Source organism: Suricata suricatta, chromosome 12 (assembly GCF_006229205.1).
Source record: "Suricata suricatta isolate VVHF042 chromosome 12, meerkat_22Aug2017_6uvM2_HiC, whole genome shotgun sequence".
NCBI lineage: Eukaryota > Metazoa > Chordata > Mammalia > Carnivora > Herpestidae > Suricata > Suricata suricatta.
The window spans coordinates 3556824-3564941 of record NC_043711.1 but is presented as its reverse complement, the minus strand read 5'-3'; the positions used below and the strand labels follow the sequence as shown (position 1 = coordinate 3564941).

Sequence of the window (8118 nt, the reverse complement as noted above, 5' to 3'; positions counted from 1 at the left end):
CTCGTGGCCGCCCCCGTTCTCCCAGAAGCAGGGCAGGGAGACCCGGAAGCAGGGACCCACGGGACATCTTTGTCCCTCCGCCTCCCAAATGCCCGCTCTCTGAGCCGCAGACCCCTTTCCCAGAAAAAGGACAGCGAGTCCCTTACTTTCGGGGGCGGGGCACGGAGGTCGCATCGGGGCCGCGAGGGGGCCGCCACCCCCGGGCCGCGCGGCCTCTCTCCTCCCGGAGACACGAGCTAGAGTCGGGTCTCGCCAGCGGCCCGCGGCCCAGTCCTGGGTGACCGCAGGCCCTGCACTTTGCGGGACCAGTTCCTGGCTTCTCGAATGCGGCCACTTGTTCCCTCCTTGGCTCGGTCGCTGTGACAAATGACCTTAAAGCGAACAGCTTACGCAGCAGAAAGTCACCGTCCCGCGCTCGGAAGCCGCGAGTCCAAGACTGACGTGTCGGTAGGGTCGGTCTCTTGTGACGACCGACCGTGTTCTGTGCCTCTCTCTCCGAGGCCCGTAAGTGGCCGGGCTGTGCCTCAGTTTCCCCCTTTTGTAGGGACACCGGTCTTACTGGATCAGGGACCCGTCCTCCTCCTCCTGAACCGGACTGATGACATCAGCAACGACCCCCTTCCCAGATAAGGCCCCTTCTAGAGTCTCGGGGGCCTGGACTGGAGCACATGGATTTGGGGGACGCACCAGGCAGCCCCCAGCGCCCACCAATGAACATCTTGCGCGCCTCTCCGGCTCTCCGAGCTCATTCCTACCCCAGGACCCTTGCATGTGCCTGTCTAACTCTGCCTGGGACCGCCTTCCCTACCCGGTTCCTTCCTTCATCTTTCTGGGTTTCTGCCCCGCTCCCCGCCCCCCCCCCCGCAGTCATACCCCTCTCTCTGCCGGTACATCACCCCCCACTGCTTTAACTGTGTCTTGCCCACCTCCACCCCAGACTGTCAGTCCCACAGCACTGTGTCCCCGCCCCTGGGACAGGACCTAGCTCACAGCACTTGGTGAATAAATGTTTGGGCATTCATGACTAATCAGATCTTAGAGTGCCGGCCGGGCCTCCCCACGGTGCAGGGGTGGGGCTCCCTGCTGCCCCCCGGGCCTCCCCACGGTGCAGGGGTGGGGGTTTGCTGCTGCCCCCCCGGTGCAGGGGTGGGGTTCGCTGCTGCCCCCCAGGCCTCCACACGGTGCAGGGGTGGGGTTCGCTGCTACACCCCGGGCCTCCACGTGGTGCAGTAGTGGGGCTCCCTGCTGCCCCCCGGGCCTACAGCTTGGTGCAGGGGTGGGGTTTGCTGCTGCGCCCCGGGCCTCCACGCGGTACAGGGGTGGGGCTCCCTGCTGCCCCGCAGGCCTCCACACGATGCAGGGGTGGGGTCCCTGCTGCCCCGCAGGCCTCCACACGATGCAGGGGTGGGGTCCCTGCTGCCCTCTGGGCCTCCAGCTTGGTGCAGGGGTGGGGTTTGCTGCTCCCCCCCCCCCCCCCCCCCTCCGGCTTGGAATCTCAACATCGTCCCCACAGCTTAGAATCCGAAGGAAAGGAGTTTTGGAATTTTCCAACTCCAATTCCCAGCCCCCGCCCCCAGCCTCCTGGGCGCAGTTCAGTAGCTTGGTTACCTCCGTGATGGGGACCTCATTACAGGCCGAGGCAGCCCCGGCAGGTGTGGGATAGGCGCACAGGTAGGATATTCCCGCTTTTAGAACCAAACCCACATCTTCCACCTGGCGACTCCCTTCGGTCCCCAAACCGCCCCTCACCTGCTTCCTGCTCCCACAGCCAGTCAGCTCCCTTCACCCCCCTCTCCCTGGGAGCCGGTGAGGCGGGGAAGGAGGGGGTCCGAGGGCAAGAACCCCGCTTTTCTGACAAAGCTGATAGCGGAGGTGTGAGCTGATAAGCGGGGAGGCTAAGTGATGAGGGCTGATAAGTGAAGTGCTGGCAGAGAACCAGCGTGAGAACTGAAGCCTCCGGCCCAGAATCCCCCCTCCCTCCGCCCTCGCCCTCAGGTCCTCCGTCAGGCCTTGGGACCCCCCCCCCAGCCCCCAGCCCAGGCCCGGCGCTGGGGGTCACAGGTCAGAAACACGGATCAGATGCAATCACTCCTTCAGACAGTCTGACGCGCCTGAGGTCTGAGCTCCCCGGAAGCCCCCAGAACGCGCTGCAGAGGTGCAGAGCGGGAACGCTGGGTGGCGGGCAGTGGCCGCTGTCGCCGGTGGCCCGGGTGAGCCCCCGAGCCTGTCCCCGCTGAGGGCACCACGCGGCTGGCTCCTGCCTCTCCTGCGTGGGCGGCCGGCGGCGTCCTCTGGCCCCCGTGGCTGTCACTCAGCCCCAGCCACACGGGAGACAACACGGTTGCCATGGAAACGAATGTGCTTCCCCTTGGGGGGGTGCCCGTGAGCCAAGGGAGCCAGAAACTGTGTGTGGATGTGTGAATCCGGCACAATGTGACCCAGGCCCGGTGATTCGAGGGGAGGGGGGTGGGGGAGGGGGTGGGGGAGGGGAAGGTTTAACTCACTCGCCACTGCGCCCCCCTGCCCGGTCCTCCCGCAGTCCGGGCTCTCCAGGAAGCCAGGGTTCAGCCTCAGACTTCAGCGTTAGTCTGGGGTGATTCAAGCCTGGCTCTCACTTCGGGAAAGACGACCTCTTCGTGCCTCAGTTTCCTCATCCAGAAAGTGAGCACGCGGAGGCGCTGCCCTGTCAGCATTCACTGAGCGCACACGGACGTACTGGATGCCTGTCACGTGCCAGGCACTGTTCTAGTTCCCTCGGGGCTCCTAGACTCTCCTAGAGAGTCAGACAACAAAGAAATAAGGAGTTAAAGGAAAATCAGAAAGCCTTGGGCAGGGAAGGCAAAGTGGAAGGCACTTAGCGGGGGGTGGGGGGCAGCGAGGAGGTCAGGCATGACACTGGAACTGAGACCTGAGGGATGAGAAGAAACCAGTCATGGGGACATCTGGGAAGGGAGTTGTCCAGGTGGAGGGCGTGGCTGTGCAAAGGCCCTGGGGTAGGGCCGTTCTTGGTGTGATGAAAGAGAGGGGGCCCATGCGGCTGGAGCAGAGTGAACCACTGGGTGAGGGGGAGGAGGAGAGGGGAGGGGACAGGCGCTGGTCGAGCAGGGCCTAGGGGGCCACGGGAGGACTCGCTTCTGTCCTGGGGAGGTAGGAGCCCCGGAGGGCTGTGGGCAGAGGAGGGCGGGCGCTAACTCGGGTCCTCACGCGCGCCCTCTGGTGGCCGCTTCGGGAATGACAGCCCGTGGGGCGAAGGAAGGGACTGGAGACCGTGGTGGCGGTGCTTGGTCGAGGACAGAAATTCGAAGGTCAGCCAGGCAGAGGCTGCCCCAGATGGCCTCGCGGTGTCCTTCATCACGACTGTGCTGGCGCATTTACATATTGGAATACACAGAATGCTACACTAAAGAGCATTCTCTTTACTTCTCCCTTGTATAAGTAGCAAGTTAGGTGTTTTGAAATTGCCCGTGTAGGTTGGTTCTGCCGTCCAGGAACTTTGCTCTCGAATGGACCGCGACTTGCAGCCCCGCGGTGGCCCCTGCCGTGTATGCCCGTGACAAGGTGGCGTGGAACAATCGCCCAGTAACCCGGGCCTGCGGCTCAGGCTCACGGAGGAGAGGGGGGAGGGGCGGTTCCCCTCCAGGTCCCCGGCGTCCCGGACCCGGCGCAGCTCCATGTTTCAAGGATCAGTGGCAGTTCCCCATAAGGCCTTTCTGCGGGAGGAGACACAGACTTCCAGAGAAGGCAAGCCGTTGTCCCAGGTCACGCAGCCTGTCGTGGAGAGCCCTCGTTTGACACCCCGGCTTCCTGGGCCTGACCAGCTGCCCCGGGGTGACCAGTAGTGGCTGCGCCTATGAGGAAAGCCCTGGTCCCCCACTCATAGCCTGACTGCACCCCGACATGCTTCCGACTCGACGGTGACCCTAAACCTGCGAGCTGGGCCCTGGCATCCCTCGGCCACAGTGATTGGTTCAGAGCTAGCCATGTGACCCGAGTCAAGCCAATCAGAATCAGGCATGGGTTTGGTGGGGGCCCAGGAGGCGGGAGGGTTTCCGGTCCGCCGGGGTTGCAGACTCAAAGGAGGCAAATGACGCTTGGAGCTCGGGGGTCTCTGTCCCAAGAACAAGGGGCCTGAGTAGTGGATGCAGGGCACTCGGGAAAGCCGAGCCGAGACACAGAAAGTGACACGTCATCTCACCTCGTGGATCCGAGCTACGCCTGAAATCGGGAACCAGGGACTCGGCCGTCGCTGGACGCTGTCTGCAGACTGTTTTTGCCGAGACCTGTTTAAGTTCGTTTGTTCACAACCCAAGAGGGCCCTGACCAAGCCACCCGGTTTCATGCTCTCAAAGGACACGTCCCGTTAGGGTTTTTTCCTGTGCTGGATGGGTCTTAAAAAAGGAGGCATAAGGAAAGTTTGGTGGGCGGTATATCATCTCGATTCTGGTGATGGTTGCGTGGAAATACATGTGTCAAAACCTGTCAAATTACACATTTTTGCGTATTTATACGTCCGTTACGCCTCAATACAGTCAAAAGTATTTAAGTAGCATCACTAGCATCATTTCAGCGCCTGGATCCAGCCATGCCTGAAAGCAGCAATTTGCACTTTCCAGCTATATAAGCCAATAAATGTCCTTTTGTGGGAATAATCATTATTACTGTTAATTTTTATTTCGTTGTTAGTTTTCTCAGACTTTCTTCGTCTCGTGTTGCAGTCTGGATACAAGAGGAGACCAAGGGAGGGCAGTCGTATGATGAAATACCTCCAACATTGTGTTCAGGAAATTGCTGTGGATAGAGTTTATGTTCTCGCTCACCTGGGATATTGTTCGACAGGAATCTCTTCTGCAGAACTTGTCAGAGCCTTTAAGACACAAAGGGGCAAACTCTGAGGCTTGCTCTACACAGTGTACCATAGGTTCTCAAAATGTGAGCCCCAGACGCCCACAAGGGCCACCTGGTCATCAGTGCCCCCTTATTGGTTCCTTAAGTTGCCAATCTCCCATCTCCCCTCACTTTTTCCTGCTTCCTGGAATCACCTTTCAGATAAAGGCTTTCCCCTCCCCAGAAAGCCCAGCCCAGTAGTCTTTCAGAATCCTCGGCCCCAGGACCCCTCCACTGGGCCTTGGAAAGTTCAGGTGCTTTTTTCCCTCCCCTGTTGGAAAACTCCAGAAAGACCAGGAGGCCCAATGCCTTCTGGCCTGGGGACAAAGCCTCTCAGAGCCCACCGCTCCCCTCCAGCCCCTCTGAGCCTGCTTGGCTCTGCCCTCTGCCTGAGCACCTGTCCTCGCGGCCTGACCAAATCCTCCTGTAGGATCCGCCCGGCAGCTGGGGCCCACGGTGATCCCAGATGATTAAATAAATAAAAGCAGAATTCCCTCTCTGAGTCCCTCTGAGGATGCAGAGGAGGGAGCCTCCCCTGGGGGCTGATTTAACCCTTTCCTGTCGTCCCTCCCCCCTTGTAAGCGAAGCGCCAGCGCAGGGGAGACGCCTCACTAGATGGAGGCACCGTGTTTGTTTCCATCCCGTGTGTTTTTGCCGCCCACCTGCTATTTGTCACAGGTGCGATCCGCTCTCCGCTTCCAGGAGGGAGGGAGGGACTCTGTTTCTAAATACACCGACTTGAGAAGACGTGAGTCAGCTGGAAGCCAAACTCTAAAGAAAGTGTGGGACAGGTGGGCCCCCACCTTTACGGATGAAGTTTGGGAAAGGCCCGCCTCTTTCTGGAAGCCCTCCCGGATTTCCCCGAGCCCTGGGGATCTCTGGGCAGTGCCTCCCGAGGCCCCGCTCCTTCCCGTGACCCCCGCACCCCCACCCCACACGTGGGCAAGGGCACGGGGCCATTTTCAGACCGGGTTGGGGAACCTGGAGCCGAGGAGCGCTGTCTCCGGGCGCTGGGATCGGGGTGCGGGCGCCTCTGTGCCAGCTCTGTGCCAGCTCGGCTCGCTCGCACGCAGCTGTGGGTGTTGCCATGGTTACCGAGCAAGCCTCTCCCCCCCCCCTGCCCCCCCGCGAACCCCTCACCCTCAGACCAGGCCCTTCAAGGGACTGAGGCTCCTGGGTGTCATGGAAACGGTTTCCAGGCGCTGCAGCGGGCTTCCTCATTGGCTGGCTGGGCCAGCCCGCGAAGGTCATTCCCGGGGTCAAGTCCAGGCGCCGGTTCGGCCAGGCCCCCAAGCACGTGGAGCCGGGCGTCCGGCGCGGAACCTTGACTTTCAACTCAGTTTGAACTCCTGGCGCAGCCAGTAGTGTCCGCGTCCCCTGGGTGGGGCTGGAACCCTTAGCCACTGTCCCCGCCCCCTCCCGGGTCCCCGCCCCCAGGCCTCCGTTACCTTCTCCCAGCAGTGATGGCTGCCACAGAGCAGGGCCGGAGGCCGTGGCCGTCTGACCCCGGGAGCAGGTGAGAGCAGGCTGGCACCGGCCGGGAATGGAGCGGAGGGGCTAATACTCGGGGCGGTTCCCAGGCTCCCCTGCGCGGGGCCCTGTGTTCAGTACAAACGCAGAGAAGTCCTCACCCCCTCGTGACAAGGTTGAAGGTTCCCTATCCCCATTTTAGAGGTGGGGAAACCAAGGCCCAGAGCCATCAAGTGCTTTGTCCGAGATCACACAGAATGAATGCAAGTGGCAGCTGGGATTTGAACTCAGGCTCGAGGGCTCTGGGGTCAGGCTCCCGGGTGGCGCTTCTGATCATGTGCTTGAATGACCTGCAGTGACATCCGCCATCAGAAATGGGGTCAGGGCCTGGGACTGAGAGGGAGCTGCCGGGAGGGGCCGAAACGCTGGGTGGCCGAGGAGGGGGGCACTGCCACGGGGGCCCCGGGGCTCCAGAAGCTGCAAACTCGCCGTCGGGGGGCATGGAACCATCCAGAGAAACAACCCACCTTTAAGAGGTGAGCCCAGCGTGCAAGCCCGGCTTCCAGAAGGTCCCCTCCAGCCCCCAGCTGCTCTTTTCCTTCCAAACAGACACTGCAGCCCAGCCCCGGACCCGGGGAGGTTCTGGAAGGAACCGCAGGCTGAGGAGGAACACGGAGTTCAGGCAGAGCGCACGCGGTCTCTGAGGGCGGGTGCGTGGGGAGCCGTCCCAGGGGCCCCGGCCGGACAGACACCCGCTCAGGTCCTCATGGCCGGGGGGTGGGGGGATCCAGAGGGGGAAGTTGGGAGGCCGGGCTCAGTGGGGAGTGGGAAGAAGGGACGTTCAAAATGGGGCGCCTGGGGGGCTCCTGAGTGTCCAGCTCTCAGTTTCCTCTCAGGTCATGATCTCACAGTTCATGGGTTCGAGCCCCACGTCAGGCTCTGTGCTGACAGCGCGGAGCCTGCTTGGGATTCTCTCTCTCTCTCTGCCCCTCCCTGGCTTGCAGGCTCTCTCTCAAAAAATAAGTAACCTGAAACAGAATTTTTAAAAGGAGCTAAGAGACGGAGCACCTGGAAGGCTCAGTCAGTTGAGCGTCCGGCTTCGGCTCAGGTCATGATCTCACGGTTCATGGGTTCGAGCCCCGCATCGGGCTCTGTGCTGACAGCTCACAGCCTGGAGCCTGCTTCCTGTTCTGTGTCTGCCTCTCTCTGACCCTCCTCGGCTCACACTGTCTCTCTCTCTCTCAAAAATAAATAAACATCAAAAATTAATTAAATGGGGTACGAAGAGGAGCAAGAACCTGCCGGCAAAGGACACGCTGGTTCGAGCAAAGACCGGGCGCCAGGACCGCATGCTGCGGGTGACCCGGGTCGCCAGGACCGTGCGCTGCGGGTGACCCGCGAGGCTGGAGCAGGGAGCAGAGGTGACCTGCGTCACCAGGACCGCGCGCTGCGGGGTGACCCGGGTCGCCAGGACCACGCACTGCAGGTGACCCGCGAGGCTGGAGCAGGGAGCAGAGGTGACCTGTGTCACCAGGACCATGCACTGCGGGTGACCCGCGTCACCAGGACCATGTGCTGCGGGGTGACCCGGGTCGCCAGGACCACGCGCTGCGAGGTGACCCGGGTCGCCAGGACCGCGTGCTGTGGGTGACCCGCGAGGCTGGAGCAGGGAGCAGAGGTGACCCGGGTCGCCAGGACCACGCGCTGCGAGGTGACCCGGGTCGCCAGGACCGCGTGCTGTGGGTGACCCGCGAGGCTGGAGCA

The 8118-nt window shown here is 62.0% G+C and overlaps 2 long non-coding RNA genes across 3 annotated transcripts; one reads left to right on the top strand and one right to left on the bottom strand.

Annotated features, from left to right (window-relative positions):
* Positions 1-1609: 1609 nt before the first annotated feature.
* Positions 1610-4655, top strand: LOC115274617. The gene is made up of 2 exons (XR_003901195.1): positions 1610-1671; positions 3471-4655. It is a non-coding gene; the product is annotated as an uncharacterized LOC115274617 (long non-coding RNA).
* LOC115274616 lies at positions 3397-5996 on the bottom strand. 2 transcript variants are annotated; one of them, XR_003901194.1, is made up of 5 exons: positions 5853-5996; positions 5547-5655; positions 4818-4864; positions 4196-4280; positions 3397-3768 (listed from the first exon to the last, which is right to left on the bottom strand). It is a non-coding gene; the product is annotated as an uncharacterized LOC115274616 (long non-coding RNA). The 2 variants fall into 2 exon arrangements; XR_003901193.1 differs by having other exon boundaries at positions 3397-3710.
* Between the last annotated feature and the right edge of the window lie 2122 nt (positions 5997-8118).